The 12,932-nt window shown below is 43.4% G+C and overlaps 1 long non-coding RNA gene across 3 annotated transcripts in view; it reads right to left on the minus strand.

The window, feature by feature from the left end:
• Positions 1-269: 269 nt before the first annotated feature.
• The window catches only part of LOC143385019 (uncharacterized), a 60,263-nt gene continuing 47,600 nt past the window's right edge, over positions 270-12,932 (minus strand). For 2 of the 3 annotated variants that reach the window (XR_013089437.2, XR_013089438.2), the window contains exons 2-4: positions 5,142-5,230; positions 3,889-3,967; positions 270-652 (exon numbers count right to left, since the gene is read on the minus strand). This is a non-coding gene — a long non-coding RNA (uncharacterized LOC143385019). Of the gene's footprint in view, positions 653-3,888; positions 3,968-4,554; positions 4,642-5,141; positions 5,231-12,932 lie in introns of those variants that run through there. The other variant, XR_013089439.2, reaches the window with a different exon arrangement.

The raw sequence follows: 12,932 nt of genomic DNA on the forward strand, positions 1-12,932 counted from the left end.
TCTAACATCCGATCTCTTTGCGCTGTGGGCGACATGGACTTGTCTTCCTGGGAGGAGATTCTAACTTGTGAGTCAACTAAATTAGTGGATCCCCTGGTTGCAGCTACAGTAGGCGATACTGTAACTACAGCCAGCCCTCCTTATCCGTGGGCGCCACATCTATGAATTCAACCAAGTGAGGACTGAAAATAGGTGGAAAAATCTGTGTCTGTACTGAATGTGTAGGGACATTTTTTTCTTGTCATTATTCCCTAAACAATGCATTATAATAACTATTTGCAGAGCATTTATATTGTCTTAGGTATTATACATCATCCCGATGACTTTAAGTATGTGAGAGGCTATGCATGGGTTATACGCAAATATGACATCATTATATAACACGATGGGAACTAGAGAAGCCACAGATTTCAGTGTGGGGTGGGTATAGGACCAATTCTCAGCAGATATTAAGGGACAACTGGACATCTGTTCCAGGGCCCATCCCAGACCTGTCTTCTCAGCATCTTCCACAGTCAAGGACTCTGAACCTCCATGTTTATCAACTTGGATGGTGACATTGCTATTTTCCACATTAGGCTGATTCTGAGAATCTAACAGGTTTGGAAATCAAGGACTGATGGTTCTCCACAGAGGTGGCATGGTACAATCCCTAGGAGAGAGAAAAACAGATGACAACAACATACACTAGTACCTGCCATAGTCCCATCAATAAGCTGGAAACTTTCTGAGTGGGGCTCCAGGTTTATTTGCTTTTTAAGCTTCGTATGGGATTAGACTGTGCAGCCCACACTCAGAACCAGCGTCCCACAGCATTTTCTTGGCTGATGTGAGCATCTGGGGTGCTTGTTAGGCAGGCAGCTTGCCCAGGCCACTCCTCTGGAGATTCTGATATCCATGCATCTGGTTTGAAACACAGGAATTTGTATTTTTTTAAATATTTTTTTAGTTGTAGGTGGACGCATTGCCTTTATTTTTATTTATTTATTTTTTTATGTGGTGCTGAGGCTCGAACCCAGTGCCTCACACATGCTAGGCGAGCGCTTTACCGCTGAGCCAAAACCCTAGCCCAGGAATTTGTATTTTTAACCAGTACAGTTGGTGCTCTGTACCCATGGGTTCCACATAGGCGGGTTCAGCCAGTCATGGGCCAAAGATACTTGATAGTAGAAGCTGTGTCTGCACTAAATATGTGTGGACATTTCTTTCTTGAGATTATTCCCTAAAGATCACTCTTTAACAGCTACTTGCATTGCTTCTACATGGTATGAGTCATCCAGAATGATTCAAGGAATACAAGGGGATGTGCATAGGTTATATGCAAACGCTGTGCCATTTTATACAAGAGATTTGAGCATCCATGGGTTTTGGCATCTGCAAGTGTCCTGGAACCAATCCCCATCTTCCTCCGGCCCCCGCTACCACACACATAGAGGGATACCTGCAGAAGTCTTGAACTTGCCTGCAATAGTGTGTTGCAAATCAGGTTTTTTTTTTTTTTTTACAATATAGAAAAGAGTTCCCTTCACCTTATCTCACTTCCAGCTCCACTTCCGCTCACGGGTAAGGAAGACTCAGGCACCTTTTGGATGAGTTTTAGTAGTCCATTTACTGAGGATTATCGCTGAGTTCTAAGATCCTTCGGTCTTCAGAGAGCTGCTTCCTCATGTCCTTATAAAGCTTTGTGCCTTGCACCTAGTGGGTTGACCCTACCTTTGTCTCTACCCCCCGGGGCAATATTCCTTGAACCTCTCAGGTGAGGTCTCTGGGTTGCACCCATCCTTACCAACCCTATGCACCAGACCCGAGAGATCTCTGTTCTCCCTTTGGATCAGAGACTATTTGAAACTCCTTTTGGAATCATTCCCAATAACTGTGGACCTCATCTGAATTGAGCTCTTCCATATGCATGAAAGATCAAGGGGTATACCCCGTCCCCAAATGGATGTGCATCCCAAAGGGGTTGTACACCATCAAACTACAGGAGAAGGAAATACGCAAGTGACCTAAAAACAAGTGATAGCAATAATAATAGATGCAAACAGCATGATAATGATAAACCAGCCTTTCACTTGGTCTGGCAAAGTCGACGATGGTGCTGGTGATTGTGAAAGAAGCATTCCCATTGGTGGGAATGGTGAACTCATCTACAGAATTTAGAGGACAATCTGGCAGTAGCTATCAAAACTGAAAATACACATATCATTGAGGAAGCAGTTCTAGTTGGGGTAATGTGCTTTACAGAGCTATTCACAAAAGTGTGCAAAGGTAGGTAGAAGATATTTATTCAGATCTCTTCATAGTAATGAAACACTGGGAAACCATCTCAGTGTCCCCCAGTTAAGAGATGAGGATACCTCCATACACTTTGAAGCTGCTCACCACAACGACCCAGATCTGTACATACTGACGTGGAAAGATCTCTATGTTGTTAACTCCAGAAAGCAAAACTTATATTAATTAAATAAATGAAGAATTTCCAGCTTGCTTATAACATTTTAAAGCCTTCATTCTGGGGTAGTAAGAAAGAAAGAGATAAAAGCAAAGATGTAACTCTCCTTCTCATTCCTTAGGATCTGTGGGATTTTGTTCAAGCCACTTAACTTCTTTGAACCTCAGTTTCTTGGTATTTAAGATGGGAATCGTAATAGCCACTTCACAAAACTCTTATGATATCTGAGAGAGAATCGTATGTAAAATCTTCAGCACGATGTAAGAATCAATGTTAGTTTCCATTCCCTTCGAAGTAAAAGTGAAGGTGACATATATGGAGATCTGTGTGGAAAGCCAGACTCTATCAGTTCCTTACCCACCTTAGTTATTGCCTATGGACTACGGCTAAGGTTTCTGGATCGGCCGTGCCTTTGCTCTCGGAGTCTGTGTCTCTGAGAGGCTACAGCTCAGGGCTGGGGAAGGAGAAAGGATGGGGTATGGTTGGACGCAGTCTACAACCCTCTGGCCCTCTTTAATTCAATTCAGTCCTAATTCATTCATTCTCTATCATTCTGAGCTCTCATGTGATGCTTCTGAGATGGAAATTTAGCTCAAACTCTATTTTAAAGCCAAAATTTCAAATCCTTTCTTGAGTTGGAAGGGTTAAAAAAAAATGAGCGAAGTAGATAGGCTATTCAATATTAAAAAAAAAAAAAGTCTATTTCTACAAAGAAATTTGTTCCTGCCCTTCTCCTCACCAACCCCTATCTAGCTTTTATTTTCCTAATTACTATTTTACATAGGGAGAGGAAATGTTTAATTTTTCCTCTTACCTCTAAGAAAAACAACATAAACACAAATGTAAACGGCCCATAAAGTGCAATCCCAATATCAGGGAGACACTGTAGGGAGTGGTAGAGACTGCGGCAAACAGGAAACTATCCCAGTTCAGGGAAGTAGACAATATTCTGCTCTAACCCATTAATGCTATGCAGAACTGTAAGATGAGTGTTGCCAACAATTCTAACTTTTTAAGAGAACCTGGAAATTTGTTTTTTATTTGAAATATCTTGATATTTTGGAGTGATGGCAATTATTCTTTCAAATATGAAAGCATATAAAGGCCCAACATGGTGAAGGCCCAAGAAGACACATCTGTGGGCCAGATGTAACCTGAGGGCTGAATTGAAAGCCTTGGTTTTTAACTTCTTTACAGAGCATCTATAAGAATGTGGAAAAGGGAGTTTATGAGTCAAGTTTGATTCCAAAAACAGATGGCGTATTCAAATTAGGATAAATCGAGGAGCATTTATTAAGGAAGAATCTTATTAGAAAAGTGTGGGTCACTACCTGCATGTCCCAGAAGCCAGGGGAGGGAGAGCTGTGGGGGGCAAGGGTATGTCATTGTGAGGTGACGGTGACTTTCTGTCGAGGAGCACACCAGCCCGCACTTACCTTTCAGAGAGGGATCCAGAGAAACATCTGTCATGACCTCCTCCCCTCATATTCCTGGGGCCTCTCATGGCAGACTCACCTGGAAGTAAGAAGATCATAGACTTTGGGCATACAGCTCGGCCCCTGGAGCAGATCGGGAAGGACAAGAGGGGGCGTCCAGCACAGGGAAGAGAAGCAATGATGTTTGGTTGTCCCCAAGGTCCAAACTCTCAGAGTTGCTTTCTATATCGCCACGTCCCCAGCTCTTCCCACGATTTAACAGAATAGATGCCCAACGTCTCTATTGAGGTCCTCTCACTTCCACGTGAGTCTGGCCAACAGGAGATCCCAGGAGGCCCCCCCAGATGAAGTCATGGCCCAGAGGACTGGTATAAGGGATGTGAGGAAGGGTGGGCAGTTGGGGTTGGTAGAGAGAGAATCCATCCTCTGCCTGAGGGACAGAGAATTGGGAGCAGGGGAGGCTGATTGGCAGCTCTGCACAACAGGGGGCAGAGTCTGCCCTGCTCCTTGATGTACCCCAAGCCACTCAGTAAGTGCTCAATAAACCCTTGTGGAATGACCGAGGTGTTCGGGCAAAGGGCGGCAGTCCTGGGATATCCTCCAGGTAGGACCACCCGCTGTGCTTCTCAGCCAAGACACCACTCAGGACCACCGAGCCAGCCTCACCTTGTAGGAACTGCTTTTGGAGGAACCCTCACATCAGAAGGACCCGGATGGGGGAAGCCACGTCTCACTATGACTCTAGGATTTCCTGGCTCAGGGGGAAAAAAGAGAGAGAGAAAGAGAGAGAGAGAGAACTAAAGCCTCTTCTCCAGCTGCCCCCTTCTCACCAGCTGGAAATAACTCTGGGAACAAGTGGCTGTGTCTCTGCATATTTCTCACTTGGCAAATCAGCCAGCAGTTGGATTAAAGGATTAGGCACTAAATGAATGGCTAATGGCTTCTGAGAGACACTGCCCAGAGGACAGGAAGCAGGTGGCAGGGCCCATGCTGGACGTCGAAGGCAGGTCTCAGGACTTCATCCTGGAGAAATTCCAAGGAAGTGGGGAGACAGATCAATCACCCCCACTTTCCAGTCCCAACCTGATATCTTAACCCCTGTTCTATGCATTGATAAGTCAAAGCGAAGGGCTGGAGACTAGCTTTCATCGAGTTAATCGGTATTTATTAAATGTGAACTATGTGCCAGGCTGGTTCCAGGTGCTGAAGGAAGACAGGACCCGGATCGACGTTGGCGTTATTCCTATACTTACCTGAGCTTAGGGTTGCAGGTATGTATCAGAAGAACCACATGGAACTTGTTAGAATACAGATTCCAGGGCCACACGACTCTATATCTAACCTAGTAGGTTGGGAATGGAAACAAACAAACAAACAAAAATCTGCATTTAAAAAAAACAAGCAACTCAGATACTTCTCATGTAATTGGTCCCAGCCATAACTTGAGAGCCAACTGGTCTACCAGGCACCTTACCCAGTGAAATGATAATAAATACCCCATTCCCTTCAGGCTGAAATTCTGCCTTATCTTAGGATCTCAAATAGGAAGACTTTTTTTTTAAAAAAAAGGAGAACAATCTCAAATAGGCAGAAAAGGAGAAAACTCTCACATTTTCAAAATTACTCTTGAAAGTCACTTAGAAAGGCTCCACATTGGAGGTTGTATGTCATCTTTCAAAAAGACCTTCCCTGGCCCCGCCATTTCTCTCCACTATGGGGGAAAAAAATCTTTGTTTCTTCAATTGGACACCAAATGAATGGCTAGCTTGGGGTTCCTGCTGTTTAAAAAGTTAATAAAGCTGGGGAAAAAAAGGGTACCAATCTTTAAATACTGCACACAGTGTGCTATTCTCTTTATAAGAGGCACACAAGGAAATAGCGGGTCGGAGGCGCTATTTCAGGCTCGCTCTGGGGGTGCGTGTGTTGAATGGAGTGGCTACAGAATTGCCTGTACTATTTGCATTATTATTTCTTTTTGTTAATTCCCCCGCCCCCACAAATCCAAGCGGTTAGATTAGCAGAAATTAAATGTGCACCCGATACCACTCCATAGTTCTAGATAGACCAAGAGAGCTGCCTGCTGCTTGCATTTCCCTCTGTTGGAAAAGCTCTCCATGCCCCCAAGACCACTGCTTCCCTAGCCGGTGACGATCCAGTCCCCGTTCCTTGCTCCACGTGATCCACAGGTGAAAGTGCACCCGGCCGGTGCATTGTGCAGTCTTCTCAGGTGCTGGTCACACAAGCTACAGGGTCAATAGCATTTCTGGAGTTGGGCAGTATACAACCTATACAGCCTTGTGCAGTGGCCCTGACCAAGACAGCCACACCACCCCAAGAATCTTCTCCAAGTCTTTGATAGGATGGTTGGGAAGTATACTTGCGTAATTGCTTTCCAATCATCCAGCACCAAAAACCCAGACAAATGAAATACCCAAGAGAATCTGAATATCTGTATATCCAATTACTCTGAACATGCATTCCTCACCCACATAAGTGCCAATTTGTATTATTCTGAGTTCCACTGAAATTGGCCCAGGCCCCTGGGGCACTTCTTGCCTAGTTTTACTTGTTACCCTGGGATAATTGGTTTAAAACTGATTACTGGGTCACTAATTATGGGGCCTATTGACAGTGTATTTCAGCTTAGGGAAGCAATTAAAAAGTTCACCCTAATTAATCAGGGGTAATTAACAGGTCTTAAATTTTGTCAAGAGATTAATTATCAAGAAATCCAGAACGAATCAATGTTCATTCCAGGAGGGTGAGCGAGAACTCAGTCACCGAGCTGGAGGTTGTTTGGACTTATTCATTCATTCATTTGTCAAATATTTACTGAGCACCTACATAGAGTGCCAAGTACCGTGTTAAGGGACTGCAGTGGTTTTGCGGATGAAACTTCTCATTGGATGGGGCATAGAATGGTGGGGCTCCCAGAGGTTTTCTGTAAGCATAATAATTATAATAACCCTAGCTAATTGTTTTGAGCACTTCCTACATGCTTTGGGTGGATCAAGAGCCTACACACGTTATTTCATTAAATCATCACGATGACTCTATTAAGTAGCTGCTGTTGGCTATTTCCACCTACTAGTAGAAGGGACCAAGGCACAGAGGAGTTAAGAAACGTGCTCAAGAACACACAGCCAGGAAGAAGCAGGGCTCGATTTTGAATTCAGGGAGAATCTAATTCTGCTTTATTACACCCGTCTGTGTGTCTGTCTTCTAAGAAAGGATCTCGTTAGTCAAAGTCTCAGCTTTTTTGTTGCTAAGACCAAAAGATTTAGGTCACAACTCTCATTTCACCTATGACAATTCTTGCATTGTCCCACACATGTGGGACACCTTATGTCCAAACCACAGCACCTCCCCAAGAGAAGTCAGTAGGAGATCACCAGGATGTAGTGACGTGGGTGGCTCTGGATCTGGTCAAGTCCTGGTGCATTGACTAATCATATGAACGGGGACAAATCTGTCCCATCTCTTTGTGGTGACTCTGCTTTCCCCTTCTGTAAAATGGGCACGGAACAGCACCCACCTCTCTAGACTATCTTAAGATGATGCCTATAAAACACTTCAAATAATTCCCAGCACACGGTAACTGCTCAGTGCTGGCTGTTGGTACGACTGCTGCCCTCCTGCCCGGCCCAGGAAGTTACTGTCTTAGCTCTTATTCCACTGGCCTGCTTTATTCATCCGTGTAGATCCTCCTTGGTGATTTAGCAAAGAATTTCTGTTTAGTTTGCAGGGGCTTTGGACTGAATATTGCTCATCTAAAATTGGTGTGTTGAAGCTCCAACCCCCAATATGATGGTGTTTGGACTTTTAGGAAGAAATTAGAATTAGATGAGGTCTGAGGGCAGGGTCCCCATGATGGGATTAATGTTGCTATAAGAAGCACGAGACAAGTATGTCCTGCCTCCCACCTCTCTTGCCGGCACTTGATCTCTTGCTTCCAGAACAATAAGAAGTAAAAGTCTTGTTTTGTTTTTGTGTAAGTGGGGATTGAACCCAGGGGTGCTCTACCACTGAGCTCCATCCCCAGCCCTTTTTATTTTGAGACAGGCTCCCCCTAACTTGCCCAGGCTGGCCTCAAACTTCCAATCCTCCTGCCTCAGCCTCTTGAGTTACTAGGATTCTAGGTGCGTGCCACCATACCTAGCAAATAGCTGATTTTTAAGCCACCCACTCTCTGGCACTTTATTTCAGAAGCCTGAGCTGACTTGTACATGGTATTTGCTAGTATTTTAGAGCTGATTGGTTGGGACCACCTTGGGGATGAAGAGGGAGTGAGTGTCAGCGGCGTCTCTCTGATACACAAATGCTCTGATGCCTACGTGACAGCTTTGATAACAGGGAGGCTGGCCGCTCCGGAAGGTGACAAGTTCATAAATTCTATGATTGTTTCTGGTCTGCAGCTGAAAAGGCGTAGATCAGAAACTCGGAGAAGGAGGCCCAGAAACCTGGGCTCATCTCAGCTACCAGCCTGAGATTACAAAAAATAAGAACTTACTGGCTTTTCTGTCTGAGAGGAGTGGGGTGGTTGGCGTTGGCTGACCTGGGTTCACATCCTGTTGTTGACTTTGACCTGCTGACTGACTCTGGGTAGCCCTATCACCCTGCATGACTTGGCTTCCTCCTCTATCAAATGGGAGTTACCATTAGTCGTCACTAGGATTCGAGGATGTGGAGGGCCTAGAGTGAGTAACTCGGTGCTTGGTGCATAGTGCCTCCCTGCCTTCCCCTGACGACCCTGTTTATATGAAGATGGTTACTATATTGGATTAAGTTGTTTCTAAGTGCAGAGCTTTGGTGGGAGACAAATCTCCTCCCTTTCTGTAAGAGCAGGGGATCTAATTAGGGTTTTTCAGGGGCTATGCATCCAGGAAAGAGGTGTGTCTTGCAGATCAGAAGAAGGAACTAAGATCATTTAAGGTTGAGCTCAGACTCTATTGTGATAAACAGCTAGGACTATCTAGCAAGAATGTCCCATATCAAGAGATTTTGGACCCACTGAAAGGAGAATCCAAATTGCACCAGCCGCTGGGGTCTGGAGTATTGTGTCGGGACAGCATGTGAAATGGTACAAGGATTGAGAGTTGAAGCAAGCTAACTGGCAGAATGATAAGCTTTGCTCAGAGTGGTTTTCTATTGTCTTTCTCTGTTTGCTTCTCTTTTGTTCTCTTGGCATTTAGCAACTAGACTATTCCAGAGAGTGTACCCCTGCTACAGGGGTGGGGTAGTTTTATTCCTGTTGGAGCAAAGCTTTAAAGAAGAGTAAGATTCTTTTTAAATTAGAGATAAAATTCATTAATTCATTCATCTGTCAACTCATTCCATCTTCCCATCCATCCACCTACCCATTCATCCTACCCTCCACCTTCCCATCCATTCACCCACTCATTCATCCACCCACACGTCTATCCACCCATTCATCCATCCATTCACCCACCCATCTACCCATCCATCCTTCCATCTATCCATCCATTCATCAATCCATTCATCCATCTATCCATCCATCTATCTGTCCATTCAACCTACCATCCATCCATCCATCCATCCCATCCATCCATCCTCCAATCCAGACATCCATCCGTCCACCTACCCATCCACTTACATATCCATCTACCCACCCATCCATCTATCCTTACATTTATTCATCCAACAACTATTTATTTAGCACCTGCTGTGTGCCAGGGACTCTTCTAGGCAATGAATATAGCAATGAATAAGACAGAGACTTGCCCTCAGTATTTTACTTCCTGTGTCAAAAAATATATGATACACAAATAAAATATATAGTATGGCAAGTGGTGATAAGGGCTTTGGAAGCTATAAATTGGGGGAGGTAAATAGGAAGTGCTGGGGGATGAGCAATTGGAAAGGATATTTGGGGGATACAACCAGAGCCCCAGGTTCCATATCAAGAGGTTTGTAAGAAAAAGATATTACTTAAATGACCTTTCATAGCTCATCCCATTGCAGAAACTGAGGCCGTTCAACCATAGGCAATTGCCCACCCGTGGAGGCACTTAGCATGTGCACGTAGACTTACAGGGGGCTTCTCTTTATTTTTGCTTGTCTGGCATCATTCCTAATTCCTGAAGTTGCACCCTGGATTTCCCTTGGGAGCCACCCTTTCCCCGTCTCATGTCCCTTGGTTTCAATGGGGCTGGCCTCCTGCGGGAACTCCATGGTGAACATGTGACCCAGGCCTGGCCAATCAGTATCTTCATTTCCCATGGTTCCATTAAATAGCTCAGACAAAACATCTTACCATGCGGGTCTAATGAGATCATCCTCTGGACTTGGCCTGATGTCACTGGGGAGGACAGTCCCCTCCCCCGGGTGACGAGATACACTATAATTTAGCCATCTGCCCTTGCCAGTTCAAGTTGGGGAGAGTCCCCAGTGAATGAAGCCAGCAGAGAGGACCCCTGAGAGGTGGAGAGAAACTAAGTCTCAAGTCTCCATGACACCCCTGGGTCCCTGATCCACCCATCCCTGCATCACCAGCTTTGTGAGCTAATAAATTTTTCAAAAAGAGTAAGTCATTTTGATTTGTGATTCTGTCACAAGAATCCTGATAAACATGGTGCTCGGTGAATATTTATTGAATGGATAAAAAAAAAAATCAGATTTTGCTGGAAGGAATCTTAAGAGATCGGAAACCTGGTCACTTGATTTCTGTTTTTTTTTTTTTTTTTTTTTTCACACTGAGAAGTTCAATGTGACCCCTAATGTGACATCAATTTGCTTTTCATATTTACCTTTGCGGCTTTAAAAAAAAGAAATTTATGTTCAGAGTCATGAAGCATAAGAAGACGGACATGCCTTGCAAGTATGTTTAGGTATGATTTTAGTATGCTTCAAAAGGAATAAGCAGCCAATACAGAGAGTACAGAAAATCACAAAGAAGAAAAGGAAAATTATGCATCTAACCACCCATAAATAAAATAATGTGGCCTATCCGTTTTTCATTTGTTTCCATATTTTAAAAACAAAATTTGGATTGTACTCAAATGCTTTTTAAATCTGTATTTATTTTCACTTAAAATATTTTTTTTTTACAATTTCCCTCTTCCAATGATTGTTCTCCTATAATAACATGTTTGACTACAACCTGGAAGGACTTTAAAGTTGCAGAAGGACACAAAGAACGACATCAGAGACACCTAGACTCCCACCAGGTTCAGTTAACAGCTGTTAATATTTTGTTTACATTTCCTCTCAGCCATTTTCCTACATAGGTAGTCAAATTCTCCTAACAGTGAGTTCTTATTTATTTTTCACCATTGTAAAAAAAAAAATTGTGAAGAATGTCATTATTGAACTTTAACCTTGCACACATCTATCATTCCCTCAGGGTAATGTCTTGGAGATGGTGGGACCACTGGTTCAGTGGATCAATTTATATTTCTGCCTGCAGTACATGATTAGGTTCCTGTCCCTTCATCTTAGCCAACACCAGATTGTTCCAATTTCCATTATTTTTTAACAATGTCATGGTAGAAAGGTGACATTTTATTTTTGTTTTAATTTGTATTTCTCTGATTTCTGGTAACATGGAAATATACATTTTGCATATACTGGGAAATTTGCAGTATTTTTTCTACTGTGAATTGCATAGTTTTGTCTTGTGTCCTTTTCTCTGTTGGGTATTCATCTTTTCTTTTTTAGTTGAAGGAGCTGTTTTTATATTAAGGATCTCATTGTACATAGCAAGTGCATTTTTCTGTGTAGCATTTGTCTTTCAATTTTCTTAATGTTGGTTTTTGACATAAAGTTTTAATTTTTTTTGTAGTTAAATTCATCATCCTTTTCCTGTATGGTTTATGCCTTCCTGCTTCCTACTCTCTGCTTTCTCATTGCCATGCGCTATTCTCCGCCATACTCTTCCACCATGATGTCCTGTCTCACCTCAGGCCCAGAGCAATGAAATTTGACATCTATGGACTGAGACCCATGAAACTGTGAACACCAAATAAATTATCCCTCCTCTCTCTCTTTTTCCTGTCAGGTCTTTTGGTCACGATGTTGAAACAGATGGCTAGAACACAAATTGGTACCAAGAAGTGGGGTTGTTGCTGTGAGTAACCTGACCATGTGGTTCAAAAGCTTTGGATTTTTTTTTTTTTTAAATTTGGGGAGGGATTTTGAAAAATTTAGAGATGCAAGCTGGAAAAGCTTTAGAATGATGTAAATGGAGCTTAATAGTCTAGTCTGGTGGGGTCACAGAAGAACAGAATGACAATAGGACTGTGGACAGTAAAGATTGGGCTCATAAGTTTCAGAGGGGGAGGATCGTACTGGAAACGGGACTAGAAGCCATTCATGTTATATTTTGGCAAAGAAGTTGTAAACATTTTCCCACATCTTGAGACTTTCTGCCAGGTGAAATTTAAAGGTGATTAACTAATTTATCTGGCCAAGGAAATTTCAAGGCAGCACAGCATTCATGGCACTAGCAGCGGCTGTCAGCGGCTGCTAGCTGAGTTGACGGTGATCATCAGAAACAGAAAGCGGAGTAGAAAGATTTGAAAAATTTGAAGTTTGGCCAGAAATGTACAAATAACACAGGGACTCAGGAAGTTGTGGTTGTTAGAAACATAACATCCATTAAAGAGATGCTGAATACTTTACCTAGAGACAACAGGAAAGATAATTTGAAGGCATCTCAGAAACTGGCAAGACCACACCCATCTCAGGTTCAAGGGTATAAAAATAAAAATTCCTTTGAGAAGAGAACTTTGGGGCACTCTACTTGCACAGGGGGTCCTAGGAAGTTTTTTCACTTGTTGGAGTCCCCACAGGTAGTCCCTGAGAGGGTGATGCATGGAGATGTGAAATGTGGGATATTTGCTGAGGAAAGCTTCAGGAACTTAGAAGGTACAGTCCAACAGAGAGGCCACGTGGGCTGCAATTAGCAAGGTCCCAGGGGCAGAGCTACACAAGCCCTTTGGAGAGAACATCTCAATACCATCATGTATCCTGATGCTGAATGTGGAGCTATAGGAATGGTCTTCCCACCTGGATTTTGGTCTTGC

Source organism: Callospermophilus lateralis, chromosome 19 (assembly GCF_048772815.1).
Source record: "Callospermophilus lateralis isolate mCalLat2 chromosome 19, mCalLat2.hap1, whole genome shotgun sequence".
In the NCBI taxonomy this organism is placed as follows: Eukaryota; Metazoa; Chordata; class Mammalia; order Rodentia; family Sciuridae; genus Callospermophilus; species Callospermophilus lateralis.